Source organism: Rhinopithecus bieti, unplaced genomic scaffold (genome assembly GCF_001698545.2).
Source record: "Rhinopithecus bieti isolate Rb0 unplaced genomic scaffold, ASM169854v2 scaffold_22522, whole genome shotgun sequence".
Classification (NCBI taxonomy): Eukaryota; Metazoa; Chordata; class Mammalia; order Primates; family Cercopithecidae; genus Rhinopithecus; species Rhinopithecus bieti.
In genome coordinates this window covers 1,434,530-1,454,031 of record NW_016811454.1, presented here as the reverse complement: position 1 = coordinate 1,454,031, position 19,502 = coordinate 1,434,530, and the positions used below count along the sequence as shown (strand labels likewise).

Genomic DNA, 19,502 nt, shown 5'->3' with positions numbered 1-19,502 from the left:
GCCACCACAAAAAAAGAAACCCAAATGATAAATCAGAGAGTATAAGGCAGATTTAAGTTGAGAATTTCACTGAGGGACTTCTGGCCCCACAGCCATACCTGATTTTAAATCTTCTGCACCATAGCAATGTTAAGAGAACCCCCAAGGATACCACAGTTTGGAATGCCGCAGAATCAAGATGAAGCAGATTGTCTACAAAAATATCAAAAGGCCTAGTTAACAAACAGAAATCAGCAAAGCTAGTTCACCCAGGAAGCAAAATACTACGGTATCACCCTTACTAATGCAATGGATTCTTCACTGTAAATCAACATCCCAATAATGAGGTTAAATAAGAAAATAAGAGACATTATAAAACATAAAGTTGGCCGGGCGCCATGGCTCATGCCTGTAATCCCAGCACTTTGGGAGGCCAAGATGGGTGGATCACCTGAGGTCAGGAGTTCGAGACCAGCCTGGCCAACATGGCGAAACCCTGTTTCTACTAAAAATACAAAACTTAGCCAGGCATGGTGGCGGGCACCTGTAATCCCAGCGACCTGGGAGGCTGAGGCAGGAGACTCACTTGAACCTGGGAGACAGAGGTTGCAGTGAGCCGAGATCACACCCCTGAACTCCAGCCTGGGTGACAGAGTGAGGATCTGTCTCAAAAACAAAACAAAACAAAAAATTAAGTTACCTTATCCCCCCAAATTGAACTAAATAACATTTGCGCTGGTTAAGTTTTACAAATACCTCAAAGCAGCAGAACTCTTCCACCAAATGAATGTCACAGGTAGTAGGTCTCTTTTTCATTACTGATGTTTGCATGCTATACTTATTTTCAGAACCCACATCCCTTTACAATGCCAGCAGAATAAATGGTAGACCTCAAACTTCTCTCAGAAATTCTACTTTTTTTGATATGATGGTAAAATATTTGGCAATTTATAAATGTTTCTATGAAATACAAAATAAAGCAAATTTCTGCCATTAAAAAATGTTCTTTCCCTTATAATATTTCCTACACCTATCCCATCCAATCTCAATAAACTTCTCGGGTCCAAAGACTAGTCACCTGACCATACTTACACCATTCAGTTCAGAGTTCTGCACCATGTGGTGCTTCCAATCACACTAAGTAGTATAATAATCATGGCTTATGAGTCTTTTCAGAGTCAGTGAGAAAATGGAAGGCGGGAATTACACAATACTCACTACCAAACTACACACAAAAGGCCCAATGGTAGGATTTATATATTACAACACCATCTAGTCTATCATGAAACTGAGTCTATTTTCCCAAGTCAGAATCTTAGTGAGCTGATGGAGTCTCGCCCATCCTCTTCTGCACTTCCAGCCATCAAGATGGCTGATGGAACAGCTCAGATATCAGCTACTGAAAAAGTCCAGAAATACTCTCTCCTTTACCAGTGAATGACAAGATACATAAACGCTGGAGGTGTCAGAAGACACGGTTGTTCAAGTCTAAAATCTGCCACTTGCTGTGTTACCTTGAACCAATCATTTAACCTATCTGAATGTCAGTTTTCTCATCTGTAAAACAGGGATAATAATAGTAGCTATGTTATCATCAGGATGCTGGAAGGATCAAGTGATACAAAATATGCAACATACTAAGTATCATCCCTAGTATATGGTAAACACTGGAGAAACAAATTATTATTCATAAGTGTTCATTCTTGTAATACATGACTACATTCCACTTGCCAGTAATAAAACTAGAGAATTTGTATTCTCCTCAAGAAATACTTCACTTACTGTAGTAGAAAAAAAAAAACACTCGAAAATTACCTTAGTTAATAAAATCACATTTTCTCTTCTGGAAGGAAAAAAAATCACATTCATTACTAAGTAAATCTAATCACACATTAATGTAAAAAATAAGAGCTTTCTCTTTTCACCTTATGAGAATATAAGAAAAAAAATTGGACTAGAAATTTAAATTTAGGTGCTAGGAAACTGGATACTCACATGCAGAAGAATGAAACTAGACCCCCACCTTTCACCCCATATGAAAATCAACTTAAAATGGATCAAAGACCTAATTGTAAGACCTAAAACTATAAAACTACTAGAAGAAAACACAGGGGACACTGATGGGGGAAAGATTTTATGAGTTAAGATCTGAAAAGTATAGACAATAAGATCAAAATAAACAAATGGGATTATATCAAACTAAAAAGCTTCTGCACAGCAAAGGAACAACCAACAGCACAAACAGACAACCTATGGAATGGGAGAAAATATCTGCAAACTATTGAACCAACAAGGGATTAACATCCAGAATATATGTAAGAAACATCTCAAAAGAAACAAATGCAAACAATTCAATTTTTAAATGGGCAAATGATCTGAACAGACATTTCTCAAAAGAAGGCATACAAATGGCTAACAAATATATAAAAAAATGCTGAATATCACTAATCATCAGGGAAATACAAATCAAAATTGGGGTAAGGCATCCTCTTACCCCACTTAGGATGGCTATTATCAAATAGACAAAAAATAACAAATGCTGGTGAGGAAGCAGCAAAAAGGGAACTCTTGTACACCAGGAATGTGAACCAGTATAGCCACTATAAAGAACAGTATGAGCCGGGCACAGTGGCTCATGCCTGTCATCCCAGCACTTTGGGAAGCCAGGACAGGTGGATCACTTGAGGTCAGGAGTTCGGGACCAGCCTAGTCAACATGTTTCTAGGCTGTTTCTACTAAAAATACAAAACCCTGTTTCTACTAAAAATACAAAAATTAGCTGGGCTTGGTGGCATGCGCCTGTAGTCTCAGCTACTCGGGGCTGAGGCAGGAGGATCGCCTGAACCCAGGAGGTCAAGGCTTCAGTGAGTTGAGATCGCACCACTGCACTCCAGCCTGGCTGACAGAGCGAGAGACTATGTCTTTAAAAAAAAAGAAAAAAGAAAGAAAGAAAGTAACAGTATGAAGGTTCCTCAAAGAACTACAAATAGAACTACCCACTACTAGGCATTTTTCCAAAGAAAAGGAAATAATACATCAAAGAGATATCTGTACTTCATGTTTATCAAAGCACTATTGACGATACCCAAGATATGGAATCAAACTAGGTGTCCCACAACAGATGAATGGATAAAGAAAATGTGGTATATATACACAATGGAATACTATTCAGCCATTAAAAAGAATGAAATTCTCGGGCACTGGGCACGGTGGCTCACACCTGTAATCCTAGCACTTGGGGAGGCCAAGGCAGGCAGATCACCTGAGGTCAGGAGTTTGAGACCAGCCTGGGCAACATGACGAAACCCTTCTCTACTAAAAATACACAAATTAGCTGAGGGTGGTAGCACTCTGTAATCCCAGCTACATGGAAGGCTGAGGCAGGAGAATCACTTGAACCCGGGAGGCGGTGGTTGCAGTGAGCTGAGATCGCACTACTGCACTCCAGCAGGGGCGACAGAGCAAGACTCCATCCCCCGCCAAAAAAAAAAGAAAAAAAAATTCTCTTATTCACAGCAACATGGATAGAGCTAGAAGACATTATCTTAAGTGAAATAAATGAGGTATGGAAAATTAAACACACATGTTTTCACTCACGTAGTCACTTAAAAAAGTTGATCTCCAAGTAAAAAGCAGGCCGGGCGTAGTGGCTCATGCCTGTAATCCCAGCATTTTGGAGGCCAAGGCAGGTGGATCATTTGAGCTTAGGAGTTCAAGACCAGCCTGGCCAACATGGTGAAATAACTCTCTACTAAAATACAAAAAGTTGCCAGGTGTGGTGGCGGGCGCCTGTAATCCCAGCTACTGGGGAGGCTAAGGCAGGAGAGTCGCTTGAACCCAGGAGGTGGAGGTTGCAGTGTGCTGAGATTACACCACTGCACTCCAGCCTGGGCAACAGAGTGCAACTGTCTCCAAAAAAAAAAAAAGAAGTAAAAAGTAGAACACAGACTACCAGATAAAGACTGGGAAAGGTAGGGGAAAGAAGAGAATAGGAAGAGATTTGTTAAAGGATACAAAATTATGGCTAGATGGGAGGAATAAGCCCTAATGTTCTCTAGCACTGTAGGATGGCTATAGTTAACAATAATTATTACATAGTTTTGAATAGCTAGAAGGAGGATATTGAAAGTTTCCAATACACAAAAAAATGATGTTTGAGATGACAGATATTCTAATTACCCTGCTGATCACTATACATTATATGAATCAAAACTTCACTATATACCCCACAAACATGTACAATTATTTTGTGTCCATTAAAATTTTTTAAATTTGAAAATTATAAAACATAAACATTTAAATTTAGCTGCCCTGGATGTTTGGGACAGGAAATATTTCAAAGCAAATCCATGCCATTTTTCATTTTTCACCGTCTTTGCTCTACTCACCCACAAGCCAAACACACACGTATCTTTCATAATTAGTTCAAAGAAACCTATAAGAACTTCAAGAAAAAAGAGGAATCTACATGTCTGTAGGTATGAGAGGATTTTACAAATCATAGAAAGAAATCTGAGGGTAGGGATAGAAGGCTATAAAGTTGCAGTGCGCCGAGATCGTGCCACTGTACTCCAGCCTGGGCAATAGAGGGAAACCCTGTTTCAAAAAAAAAAAAAAAGTGCAACTCAACTGATGCATTTTGTGATTAATACAACCTTGTCTGACACAAATATTTGAACTATTGCTTTTTTGGTTTGAATTTATCAACTGAGTCTTTGCCTGTACTTTTGTTCCCAACTTTTGAGGCACTGTGTTGTGTTTTATTTTTACTTATTTTTTATTTTGAGGACAGGGTCTCACTTTATTGCCAGGCTGGATTGCATGATCATAGCTCACTGCAACCTCAAACTTCTGGGCTCAAGAGATCCTCCTGCCTCAGCCTCTCAAGTAGCCAGGACTACAAGTGCGTGCCACCATATCTGTCTAATTTTTTAAATTTTTTTGTAGAGTCTGGGTCTTGCTATGCTGCCCAGGCTGGTCTCAAACTCCTGCACTCAAGATATCCTCCTGCTTTGGCCTTCCAAAGTGCTGGGATTACAAGCATGAGCCACTGTGCCTAGCCATATTATGTTTTAGATCACACGTCAGCAAACTAAACTATTTCTTACAAGACAAATGTGGCCCACTGTCTGTTTTTGTAAGTAAAGTTTTATTGGAACACAGCCATGCTCATTCATTTACATACTGTCCATGTCTGCTTCTGTGCTATAGTGGTAAAATTTAGTAGTTGCAACAGATATCATATGGCCACAAAGATAAAACTATTTACTAACATGTTATTTGCTGATCCCTTTTAGATGCAACTCTTGTTGGGTTTGACTTTTTGCCCAATCTGAATCATTTTACTTTTGAGCAATTTTTTTTTTCTTTTCTTTTCTCTTCTTTTTGAGGTCGACAGTGTCTCACTCTTGTCACCCAGGCTGGAGTGTAATGGCACGATCACCACTCACTGCAGCCTCAACCTCCAGGCCTTAAGCAATCCTACCTCAGTCTACTGGGTAGCTGGGACTACAGGCACATACCATTACACATGGCTAATTTTCTGTAGTTTTTGTAGAGGCGAGCTTTCACCATGTTGCCTAGGCTGGTCTTGAACTCCTGGTCTCAAGTGATCCCCCTGCCTGGGCCTCCCAAAGTGCTGGGATTACAGGAGTGAGTCACCCTGCCTGGTCCAAGTCATTTTCTTTTAATAAATGAGTTTATCCAATTTATAATTTTATATTTTTGACCTGTTTCATCCTAATCCTATTATATTTTGTATTGCCTTTAGCCTTTATACATTTCACTATATTCAGTACAAAGGTTTTAACTGTGTAGTTCTACTTATATATGGATTTTTTTTCTCCTCTGCTACCCTGACAGTAAGACTAACCCTTCTCTTTTTCCTCCATCCAATGTGAAGACTTTTATGATGATCCACTTCCAATTAATACTAAATATATTTTCCTTATGGTTTTCTTAATAACATTTTCTTTTCTGTAGCTTACTGTTCGTAATATTATAATACCTATACAAAATATGTGTTAATCTGTTTATGTTTTCAGCAAGGCATCTAGTTAACAGCAGGCTATCAGTTAAGTTCTTGGGTAGTCAAAAGTTCTAATATGGTCGGGTGTGGTGGCTCATGCCTGTAATTCTAGCACTTTGGGAGGCCGAGACGAGTGGATCACCTGGGGTCAGGAGTTCGAGACCAGCTGGCCAACATGGTGAAACCCCATTTCTACTAAAAATACAAAAATTAGCCAGGCGTGGTGGCGCATGCCTGTAATCCCAGGTACTCGGCAGGCTGAAGAAGGAGAATTGCTTGAACCCGGGAGGTGGAGGTTGCAGTGAGTCACTGCACTTCAGCCTGCACAATGGGAATGAGACTCCATCTCAAAAAAAAAAAAAAAAAAAGTTATAATGTGGATTTTCAACATGTGGGGTTGGTACCTCTCTCAAGTTGTTCAAGGGTCAACTGTAGTCTGTTTTCTTAGAAGAATTACAGTCTAACTCCTTTAGATAACACTTTTTTACTCCACACTAAGAAAATTAGTATACTTATCAGCATTACTGCAATTGATCCCATGTTATAAATACTGAGAACAATTTCCAGACTTGCGACTACCTACCCATCCCTAACTCTCAAGGCTTTTTCCTGCTGTTCTTAGTTCTACATTTAAATTTATTCAATGCAAAATAATTTTTTTAACTTAGTCTTCCATTCACTTCTTGATGTAATAGTTTATAACACAGTCTCCTCTCTTTTCTTTCCCTGCCAAGAGCTGATTTGTGGAAACTATAAGTCATGATTTTTCCATTTGAAAATATATGTTGGCCCGGTATAGTGGTGCACGCCTATAATCCCAGCACCTTGGGAGGCTGAGGCATGTAGACTGCTTGAGCTCAGGAGTTCAAAGCCAGCCTGGGTAACAGTGCGAAACCCTATCTCTATAAAGAATACAAAAATTAGGCCAGGTGCAGAGGCTCACGCCTGTAATCCCAGCACTTTGGGAGGCCGAGGTGAGGTGGGCGGATCACTTGAGGTCAGGAGTTCAAGACCAGCCTGGCCAACATGGGGAAAACACCACCTCTGTTAAAAACAAAACAAAACAAAAATTAGCCGGGTGTGGTGGCACACGCCTGTAGTCCTAGTTACTTGAGAGGCTGAGATGAAAGGATTGCTTGGGCCTGAGAGGTCGAGGCTACAGTGTGCCAAAACTGCACCACTGCACTCCAGCCAGGGCAACAGAATGAGACCCTGTCTCAAAAAAAGAAAAGAAAAGAAAAGATGTCAATTGGTGTTATACTTAACAGCTTGTCTGGACATAAAATTCTTGGGTTGTACATTTTTTTAATCTACTGACTTTGTATATATTGTTTCATGTTGAAAAAGCCTGAGGCCAGTCTCTTGATTTTCTAACGGACTTGATTTTTTTTTTTTTTTTTTTTTTTTTTGTTTGCATTTTGACCTAACAGTAAAGTCTATAAAGAACTAGAAACTGTTGTAAAATTTTAAATATTTTTCTTTTATTTTTGAGACGGGAATTTCACTCTTGTTTGTTGCCCAGGCTGGAGTGCAATGGCGCAATCTTGGCTCACTGCAACCTCCATCTCCTGGATTCAAGCGATTCACCAGCTTCAGCCTCCTGAGTAGCTGGGATTACAGGCGCATGCCACCATGCCCGGGTAATTTTAGTATTTTTAGTAGAGATGGGGTTTCATCATATTGGTCAGGCTGGTCTCGAACTCGTAACCTCAGGTGATCCGCCCGCCTCGGCCTCCCAAAGTGCTGGGATTACAGGCATGAGCCACCACGCCCGGCCTTCTTTTTTTTTTTTTTTTTTTTTTTTAAAAGAGATGAGGTCTCACTATAATGTCCAAGCTGGATTGAATTCCTGGGCTCAAGCGATCCTCCACTGTAGCTGGGACTACAGGTGCATGTTACCACACCTGCCTTCAAATCTTCTTTTCTTGTGGAAAACTCTTCCTTAATGTGTTGACATTGCTTTCTGCTTGATTTATTCTTCCGACAGCTTCAGGGGTATCAATTATTGGCATGCTAGATTTACTTTATTCCCTATCTATCACTCTCTCTAGTCTTTCTTCATTTTTATTTGTTCCATTTTGGGTTGCTCAAATTTCTCAAGCTTGCCTCCATTACCCCCAGCTACAGTTGATATTTGCTGCTTTGAATGTTTCTGCAATGTTACTTTTCTCTTATTTTGTACCCTGATTCCAACAGCTCACTGTTATATCCTTCTGTTGTCTTTTATTTCTTGAGCTTTTATATCTCATCTTTAAACTCTAGTTTCAGAGGAGCTATGTCTCACCCCCACCTTCCAACATAGGAACTATTTTTTCACTTTCCCTTGAGGCTTGACTCCATGCTGGACTATGTTCCCGAACTCACAGGAGCCCACATGGCATAGATTTGGGGGTGGGGTGATAATTTAGGCTTTATTTCTCTTCACATGACCAAGATCAGCAGCTGAAAGGCTGCTTGCTGCCAGTTTCTCCTCCACTCTGAACTTCCTACAAAACTGGTAGGACTGCACGGTTTATAACTCAGCCCAACCCCTCCTGCCACTCAGGGAGCCCAACATACAGATCCAACTTTGCCATCCTTGCACGGGGATTACTGGTTTTGTCCTCGGGGTGTGTCACTTTCTTGGGAGAAAGTTTCTTCCTTCCTTTACTTTGCCTGGTTCTATAGAGGAAATCACCCTGTCTTGGCATCTTCTCTTGCCCTGGTTCAGTTTTCACTGCACTTAATAGTACTAATTCATATATTTTGGGTTTTTTGAGGGAGTCTTGCTCTGCCACCCAGGCTGGATTGGTTTGATCTCGGTTCAAACCTCCGCCCCCTGGTTCAAGCCATTCTCCTGCCTCAGCCTCCTGAGTAGCTGGGATTATAGGTGCCCACCACCACGCCTGGCTAATTTTTTTGTACTTTTAGTAGAGATGGGATTTCGCCATGTTGGGCAGGCTGGTCTCGAACTCCTACCCTCAGGTGATCCATCCAGTTCGGCCTCCCAAAGTGCTAGGATTACAGACATGAGCCACCGTGCCTGGCCATAATTCATATATTTTGGTTACAAGGTTACAGTAATTGTCAAAGCTTCAGTTTAGTTTCTGTTTCTAATTCTCCCTATTTTTAAAGTTGGTTTGGAGAAGGAAGAATAGAGACGTCAGTACTTGCTATCATTAACCACAAATATCTTTTAAAATTTTGAATAGTAAAATATTCCACAATAATATCAAAACCATAAAGCATACTTATAGAATTTTTTTACAACAAATACATTAATAATAATTTGTAATAATTTTGAAATCTAACTTTCTGGTATTTTTTCTTTTTTAAGAGACAGAGTCTTGCTCTCTTGTCAAGGCTAGAGTGTACAGTGGCACAATCATAGCTAACTGCAGCCTCAAGCTCCTGGGCTCAAGTGATCCTTTTACCTTAGCCTCCCAAGTAGCTGGGACTACAGGCATGCGTCACTGTGCCCAACTAACTTTTTAATTTATTTTAGACATGGAGTCTCACTACATTGCCCAGGCTGGTCTCGAACTCCTAGCCTCCAGTGATCCTCCTGCTTCACCTCCCAAAGTGCTGGGATTACAGGCGTGAGCCACCACAACCAGCCTAAATTTCTTCTAATTGAGTATTACTATAGTATTAAAATCACTGTTCTGTAAACTGGAAACCGATGAATATCTGGTCTTCTCTACATTAATAAACTTCTCCTTTTTAAATAAAGAAGTTATGACAAATGCACTAAGGCAGTTCTCAGAAAAAATCCTACATATTTTTCACTCTTTATCAGGGCAAGATATAAATAAGAATGGAAACATACAATATATAAAACACATGTAATCTTAATCAAATGTCTTTTAGACCCTGATGTATAAATATTATCGCATTTTCTTTCTTCCTTCCTTCTTCCTTCTTCCCTTCCCTTTCCTTTCCTTTCCTTCTTTTTTTTCTGAGACAGGGTCTTGCTCTGTCACCCAGGCCGGAGTGCAGTGGTATGATTATGCCTTACTGAAGACTTGACCTACCTGGCTCAAGTGATCCTTCCACCTCAACCTCCCAAGGAGCTGGGGCCACAGGAATATGCCACCATGCCCGGCTAATTTTTCATATCTTTAGTAGATGTGGGGTTTCACCGTGTTGCCCAGGATGGTCTCAAACCTCTAGGCTCAAGCCATTCACCAGCATCGGCCTCCCAAAGTGCTGGGATTATAGGCCTAAACCACCACACTCAGCCTATCACATTTCCTAATCCATGCAAACAAAACGCTAAAACTAAGCACTATCTTTTTTTGTTTTTGTTTTTAGAAAAGGGGAGTGTCTCACTATGTTGCCCAGCTGGTCTCAAACTCCTGGTCTCAGTGAGCCTCCTGCCTCAGCCTCCCAAACTGCTGGGATTACAGGCGTAAACTACCACACCCAGCCAAGCTCTACTTTTTAATACATGATGAATATCAGTTTAAAAGGGAAGAAAAAAAAACCTTAGCCAAACTAAATTTATTAACAGTTCTAGCAAATATCATCCTCAGCGGTGGAGACAACTTGCTTAGCATATAAACAGACCTATGCTCCCTTAAAGGAGAAAATGCAGGTAATTAAGCACTGTAGAGCAGCAGCAGAATATACACTGTTATTACCAAAAAATGGAAATAACCATTACTGAGAATAGAAAATATTCAAGTCTCACAGAAGAAATATTTCAAGAGCATAAATATCCATATACTAGAATTCAAGAGTAGGAAATAGCTGGGCACAGAGGCGAGGCTCATGCCTGTAATCCCAACACTTTCGGAGGCCAAGACAGGCGGGTCATCTGAGGTCAGGAGTTCAAGACCAACCTGGCTAACATGGTGAAACCCCATCTCTACAAACATACAAAAATTAGCCGGGCATGATGGCGGGTGTAATCCCAGCTACTAGGGAGGCTGAGGTAGGAGAATCGCTTGAACCCGGGAGGTGGAGGTTGCAGTGAGCTGAGACCACGCCGTTGCACTCCAACCTCGGCCACAGAGCGAAACTTTGTCTCCAAAAAAAAAACCAGTAGGAAATATGATTAGGTTTAGGTTTAATAAAAATCCGCCTTAGGGCTAGGCACGGTGGCTCACGCCTGTAATCTCAGCACTCTGGGAGACTGAGGTAGGAGGATCAACTGAGGTCAGGAATTCAAGACCAACCTCACCAACATGGCGAAACCCTGTCTCTACTAAAAACTACAAAATTATCTGGGCGTGGTGGCACGTGCCTGTAATCCCAGCTACTCGGGAGGCTGAGGCAGGAGAATCGCTTAAACCCAGGAGGCAGAGGTTGCTGTGAGCCGAGATCGCGTCACTGCATTCTAGCCTGGGCAACAAGAGCGAAACTCCATCTCAAAAATAAAATTTAAGAAAAAATCCTCTTTGATATTATACACCGAGTTTAATAGGAAAATTGAACAATTCATTTCCATAGTTTCTTACTTCTTACAAATACAGAGGAATAAGACATTATCAAGTAGAAAAGTAAGGAAGATACATTTTTAACAAAAGCAGCCAGCAGCCCTTTCAGTCTTCCAATGACAACCGTAAAACAATTTGACAAAAATATGAGCATTATTCTCCTTGGGACTACCACTTTATCACCTCCATGTGGAATCTATGTCATTGCTGTTCTTTTGATTCTCCTAGTTCAGAAACATGTTCATTTCACTGCCACACCATTTTTCTCTAACTGCCATCTGTAATTTCATATCCTACCACTTTTAAAGAGCCTAGATCTATGAAATACCTTATAATTTTTTTTTTTTTTTTTTTTTTGAGAGACAGAATCTCACTCTGTTGCCCAGGCTGGAGTGCAGCGGCACGATCCCGGCTCACTGCAACCTCTGTTGACCAGTTTCAAGTGATTCTCCTGCCTCAGCCTCCCAAGTGGCTGGAATTACAGACATGTGCCACCACGCCTGGCTAATTTTTGTATTTTTAGTAGACACGAGGGGTTTCACCATGTCGGCCAGGGTGTTCTCAAACTCCTGACTTCAAGTGATCCGCCCACCCCGGCCTCCCAAAGTGCTAGAATTACTGGCATGAGCCATCGTGCCCAGTCCCTACCTTATAAATTTTTTTAAACTGGCGTGAGATGCCAGGTGCAGTGGCTCACGCCTGTAATCTCAGCACTTTGGGAGGCTGAAGCAGGCAGATCACTTGAGGTCAGGAGTTCGAGACCAGCCTGGCCAACATGGTGAAACCCAGTCTCTACAAAATACAAATATTAGCTGGGCGTGGTGGTGCATGCTTGTAATCCAGGTACTCCACAGGCTGAGACAGGAGAACCACTTGTACCCGGGAGGTGGAGGTTGCGGTGAGCCAAGATCGCACCACTGCACTCCAGCCTGGGCGACAGAGTGAGACTCCATACCAAAAAAACAAAACAAAACAAAACAAAAACCCTAGTGTGAGACTGGGCACAGTGGCTCACACCGTAATACCAGAATGTTGGGAGGCCACGGCAGAAGGATTACTTGAGCCCAGGAGTTCAACACCAGCCTGGGCAGTGTAGTGAAAACCTTGTCTTTACAATAAGCAAAATAAAATAAATAAAACTAACATGAGCCTGCTAAATTATCAGAATGTTTGTTTTCTAATATACTTAATGCAAATGAAAAGAATATTTACTTATCCCAGAAAGAGTGGATCCTGTCAAAATCATATTTAGAGTATCATAAACTCTTAAAAACATTTTTTCGTGTTATGTCTTTTTTAAATAAGTTTTAATTCAACTTGATGAAGCATAAAAATGTAATAAGATACTAAACAGATGACTATATTGATTTTAAGAACCTAACATCTATATTATAAATGTAAAAAATAGTAAAATCAGATTGAGGAATGATGAAAATCTATCAACTGATGTAACTGGAAGAGAAAGAAGCAGTGAGAAAACTGCTTATCACTCAAAAATATAAACAACATTCATTATAATCAAGTTCAAACCATAATATTTTAAAATAATGCTTATTGAATGTCCAGTATGTGCCATATACTGTACTCAGAGACAGCATTGTACAAATAAGTTTGCATTAGGAATTTCAATGAACTTAACTAGGTCCTTCCCTGCTATACTAGAAAGGTAAGGATAGTTTATGCAGCAAAAGAGATCACTCATTGGCTCTGGTAGGTATCAGAGAGGGGGCTCAAATCTGGTTTTGTTAATTACTAAGTATAAGACCTTGGGCAAGTTATTTAGGCTTCAGTCTTCTCATCTGTAAAGGGAAGATTGTAATTGTATGCACCTCATTGAGTTGCTTAGGATAATTAAATTAGGTATTTCATGAACTGTAACCCCAGCATATAGTAATCACTTAATATTAACTACCATTAGAAGCCAGGTGCAGTGGCTCGCGCCTGTAATCCCAGCCCTTTGGGAGGCCAAGGTGGGTGGATCACGAGGTCAGGAGATCGAGACCATCCTGGTTAACACGGTGAAACTCCGTCTCTACTAAAAATACAAAAAAAAAAATTAGCTGGGAGTGGTGGCGGGCACCTGTAGTCCCAGCTACTCGGGAGGCTAAGGCAGGAGAATGGCGTGAACTCGGGAGGCGGAGCTTGCAGTGAGCCGAGATAGCGCCACTGCACTCCAGCCTGGGCAACCTGGGTGACAGAGAGAGACTCCATCTCAAAAAAAAAAAACTACCATTAGAAGCAGTAAGTAGTGGTTTATTTGTATTATCATTTTGATCTAGAATCTGTAGGACTAAAACACATTCTCCAGCTGTTAGTGGTTTTCTGAATAGTTTCCTATAATCCTCATTAAAAATCTAGTATCAAAAATATTTCCTACATTCTATAGAACACTTAAATACTAATGTTCTTGGGATGGAAAACACTAGCAGAATAAGCACAGTTTGACTGATCTGGGTACAGTATTTATTAGCTCAGTTAATAATCCTTCACAACAAATGCTTTCTGAGTTCTTATCCATGTCACAGTCACTCTCTGTTGTTACAGAAACCCTGCATTACAGGACAAGAGGAAAGAAGAAAAACTAAGTTGTAGCTCTACTCCTCAAAGTTCTTTTGTTCTAAAAATCTGAAACTAATGGCCTCTTTGTTACTGAATTCCACATACACTTTTCCGTCTTCAGCTAACTGGACCTCTCTGCAGCATCTGACACTGCTGACCACTTTCTCTTTCTTGAAAATCTCTCCTTTCTGACCAGTCAGTCGGTTCTTTTCTCTTGGCCCCCTTGCTTCCATGCCAGTATACTCCAAGGTTCATTTAATCTTACTTTACAGGGATGCAAGATGAAATGCCTACATGGGCTGGAAGAGTGGGCCAGGGGCATTCTCTGGCAAACTTTGCTCAAATTATTTCCAGCAAGTTGTTGCAATGTTTAAAAAAAAAAAAAAAAAGGTAGACCCCCAGAACTTCCAGCTCTTCTGTGTTTTTAAAAAAAGATAGGGCCGGGCACAGCGCTCAGGCCTGTAATCCCAGCACTTTGGGAGACCAAGGCAGGTGAATCACTTGAGGTCAGGAGTTCAAGACCAGCCTGGCCAACATGGTAAAACCCCGTCTCTACTAAAAATACAAAAATTAGCTGGCGTGGTGGCACGTGCCTGTAGTCCCAGTTACTCGGGAGGCTGAGGCAGCCGGGCATGGTGACTCACACCTGTTATCCCAGCACTTTGGGAGGCCAAGGCAGGTGGATCATGAGGTCAGGAGTTCAAGACAAGCCTGGCCAAGATGGTGAAACCCTGTCTCTACTAAAAACACAAAAATTACCAGGTGTGGTGGTGGGCTCCTGTAATCCCAGCTACTCGGGAGGCTGGGGCAGAGAACTGCTTGAATCTGGGAAGCAGAGATTGCAGTGAGCCAATCGCGCCACTGCACTCTAGGCTGGGCGACAGAGTGAGACTTTGTCTCAAAAAAGAAAAGAAAAAGACATGTAACCCTGGCTAAGTTATTTTATAAATCTGTTTCCTCATATATGAAAAGGCACTGATGAAAATCAGAGACCATCACAAAAGTGTGGGTCAAACAAAACATTTCTATAGGCTTACTTTTATCTTTTTTTTTTTTTTTTTTTGAGACAAGTTCTCCCTTTGCCGCCCAGGCTGAAGCGCAGTGGTGTGATCAAGGTTCACCGCAACCTTGACCTCCTGAGTTCAAGTGATCCTCTCACCTCAGCCTCCTGAGTAGCTGGGACTACAAAAATGCACTACCACGCCTGGCTAATTTTTGTATTTTTTGTAGAGACAGGGTTTCACCACGTTGCCCAGGCTGGTCTCAAACTCCTGAACTCAAGTGATCTGCCCACCTTGGCCTCCCAAAGTGCTGGGACTACAGTTGTGAGCCATGGTAACAAGCCTACCCCAGGTTTCAAACCAAATGTATACAACTGCATATGTGGATTTTTCTGGAGAAGTGTCTAAGACTAAGAACCACTGACTAGCCCAAATTTATCTACTTCTACCATTTCAGCTGCCATCTGTGAGGATGAGTCCCATCTTTACATCCAGTCCACCTGTGAGATCACCCTACCTCCTTAACCTGCCTCTGCCACTGCCACCTACTCCTCTTAATTGCCATTGCCACCACCTTAGTTCAAACCCTCTTCAAATCTCTTGTCAGGAGCTGCCTCACTAGTCTAATTACAGTCTTGTCCTCCTTTTTCCTACTCTGTACAACTCAAATCCTCTAAATCTCAAGTAATTTATGTGGCCAAAGGCTTTCAAGGTCTGCCTGTAACATAAAAGAAATCCAAACTCCTTACCCTAACACAGAAACTCCTTAGGTCCTGGCCAGACTGACCTTTCCCTCTCACTATTTATTCCCCTCCTCCTCCAACTCCAGGGCGGTAACAGAACCATAATTTGCAACACAGGATAGTCTTTTGTCCCTAAACTGTGATTCCTACTTACAGGTCACACCTTCTGGAATGCCTAACTCCTCCCATTCGCTTAGGACAGAAACTTCCCCTGTAAAGCCCTCACTTTAAAACCTAGCCTGCCCTTTAGGCCAGAATAGAAGAATATTCCTCCAGGCTAAGCTATCACTTAACATTCACATTGACATTGTAAATGTCAGCTTATTTTTCTTCTCCAATAGACTAAAAACTCCTCAAGGGCAGAGAATGTGTCTTTGTATTGCAAAGCTCAGAGCTACAACAGAGAAGCTAATCTGTTAAATGAATGAACCAGCAGCTGCTCCTACCAATCAAGTCACGTAAACATGCCCAGGACTCTAAAGTGAGCCTATCAAGGCCACAAACTGCTCAGTGCCTTCAAAACCACGCAACACTATCGTCCGTGGGGACTCACAAGAACACTTCAAAACCTGAAAGAGGGGAACCAGGAGTAAAGCAAACCCACCTTAAGCTCCTTTGCCCTTGGTGTACTTAACAAACCTTTACATTGGCCAGTTCCAAATTCAAACAGCAGAGACTACACTAACATGAAGCCGCTGAAACTGAATATACTGCAGTTTTTTACTGGCAAAAATAGATTTATTTGCCCAATTAAAGTAATTATAATATTCTTTCTGTACTCAAATACTTATTAGTATTAATATATACTGAGGCAAGAACTCATTAAAATTCACATCAAGAATATTAAAAATCTTTAAAAAAAAATAGAAAAGTTATGTACCAGAAAAAGTTATGCACCAAGAAAATATAAAGGTTATGCTCCAGGAACCATTCTAAAGGCTTTATGTTCAATTCCTCATTTAGTCTTCACAGCAACCCTATGAAGTAGGTACTATTATTATCCCCTTTTACAGATGAAGAAAACTGAGACTTAATCAGATTAAGTAATTGTCATGATCCACCTGGGGAGACTGAGGCGGGCGGATCCCTTGCATCCAGGAGTTTGAGACCAGCCTGGGCAACATGGGGAAACCCCGTCTCTACCAAAAATACAAAAATTAGCCTTGTATGGTGGCACACACCTGTAGTCCTGGCTGACTACAGGCACACCTGAGGTAGATCACTGGAGCCCAGGAGGTTGAGGCTGCAGTGAGCTGTAATCGTGCCACTGTACTCCAGGCTGGACAACACAGTAAGCCCCTGACTCAAAAAAAAAAGAAAGAAAGAAAAGTTGGCTAGTGGAATTAACATTTAATTAATACTATTATGGGCCAAACACATGGCTATCTCATCTAACCCTTATATCAAAAAATTTTATTCCCATTTTCAGTTAAAGAAACCAAAGATTAAGTAAATTGCCCAGCGGAAGGACTGGGATCAGAACTCAAAGCCCAGTCTAAAGGTGTCACTGTAGGATGTCATGCTACAAACAAAATTTCACCAAAAACTCTTTTTTTTTTTTTGAGACAGAGTTTCGCTCTTGTTGCCCAGGCTAGGGTGCAATGGTGCAATCTCGGCTCACTGCAACCTCCGCCTCCCAGGTCCAAGCGATTCTCCTGCCTCAGCCTCCCGCGTAGCTGGGGTTACAGGCATACGCCACCACACCCAGCTAATTTTAATTTTGTATTTTTGGTAAAGACGGGGTTGCTCCATGTTGGTCAGGCTGGTCTCGAACTCCCGACCTCAGGTGATCCGCCCGCCTCAGCCTCCCAAAGGGCTGGGATTACAGGCGTGAGCCATCGCGCCCAGCCTAAAAACTCATCTTAAAAACAAATCACATTCTGTGAAAGGATGAGAACCAAGTAGTCTGTCACCTTACGTGCAAGGAGGGAACAGAGTGAGGCTTAAGGTTTTAAATTGAGTATTTCCTCAGTATCTCAAACTAGCCAGGAGCATTGTCAAAAATCAGCCTTTACAGTCAGGACCTCTGGGACAAACTCTTGCTTGAAGGAGTGAGGAGACTCTGCTGCTGTTTGTTTTGCCTAGCACAGAGCTGCATGTATAAGTTAAAATGACTTAGCATTGGGGACAATTTGCTGCCTCCAACCCAGTCTCACCTATTCAACCATTGTTTTACCAGTTACCGGGTGTGGGGGAGGGGGAAAGAGAATTGTCTGAAAATATTGTTCTAACTGTATTCAAATATAAATGACTTTTCATTAGCCATAACCACTGTACCAAACCCGGAGAGTGAGAGCTGCTAACCCTCAAAGAACATCTCAGGTATGAACAAATAGTTTAGCATTTTTTTGAAATGTCATTAATTTTGGGTCCTCTCAGAAATGTTTAATTCCTTCTAAACTAAAATTTTTTATTTCTCTAAAACAGTAGCAACATGATTTGCTGAAAACGTCGGAATGGGGTATACAAACTTCCTCCTAAAAATCTTCCAGAGGAAAGAAAACTTCAGACTTGTAATTATACTAACCATTTACTTTTTAAACTAACATTTAATAGTAAACAAACATATTCCCTTAGTAATTTAAAGTTAATTCAGTATTTGCCCTGAAAATCTTTTATTAATTTCAAATGGAATGTAACTTTTAAAAGTATCAAACCTGTCATTCCTTCAAGAAATAAAGTAACCCATTAGGAGATCAGGTTAGGAAATTAATACATGTTTGAGATAGGGTGTGAAAAAGTACAAAACTTTTTTGCTATTTGTACATATATAGTTTTGGAAAGCTCAGGAATGTGAAATCAACAATACACCTTTAAAATATCAAATTATGAGGCAATAACAATTTTTTCAAACCTTAAAATGTCCCAAGATAAACGACTAAGAATGATTTTTTTCCATTCAGTATATGCTCTAAAAATAAGGACAAACTATAATAGAAGTAACGATTTTTGGTACACATGTTTATGAAAATATCCAAGTCAATAAGCAATTTCAATTAATCAACAAACTTAAAGCAACCATTAAATGTAATTTGCATTTTTGTATCAGATCCATACAATCTCAAATATCAAGATTTTCTTAAGCTCAATGCTCAATGACCGGATATCTATCATTGTGAAGAAAGAGAATTTGATCTCCGGCAGACCAAAGGAAACGAAAGGCACACACCTAGAAGAATCACATGAGTCTCACTTCGAAGCCTCACAGAAGTCAGCACTGAAAGTCGTGGGTTACCCATTGCCCTGCCAGTGGCAGCTTTTCACTAACAGTGCTGGGGGTACTGAGCGGGCAGAATGTGGGACATCTCCTGCCAGCAAACTCCAGCCTGCTACCAAGCAGGACACCGCACACAAACACAACACTCTGCCCTAAGCTCACCAAAAAAAAAAAAAAGGAAAAAACCAACAATTAAACGATGCAAAATAACCTCTCCAAACACGCCCACAATGGGGGTTGGCAGTGGGGGGTGGAAGGGTTCATTAACATTTCAATTTCAACACTCAACAACAAGGAGGTAAGCATAGCCACGGGAAACATCCTGTCCCTGAAAAGCGGAAAATTGAGATTTGAAAATTTATGTTTATTACTTTTAACGTTCAGAGCTCAGGGCACCGAAATAGAGCTAAAATTGAATCAATTTAAACAGAAAACATACGTGTGTGTGTGTGTGTGAAAATATGTATGTGTATATATATGCATATAAAATATATACATACACACATATATTTTATATTTTTTTCCGTTTAAATGTTATACATACACACAACACCC

General features: G+C 40.9%; 1 protein-coding gene across 1 annotated transcript in view; it reads right to left on the bottom strand.

Moving 5' to 3' along the window:
• INO80D (INO80 complex subunit D) overlaps positions 1-19,502 on the bottom strand; it is an 87,206-nt gene that overhangs the window by 65,766 nt on the left and 1,938 nt on the right. Inside the window, 1 exon segment of the mRNA XM_017893912.1 lies at positions 99-192. The gene's annotated coding sequence lies outside the window, so the exon portion shown is untranslated.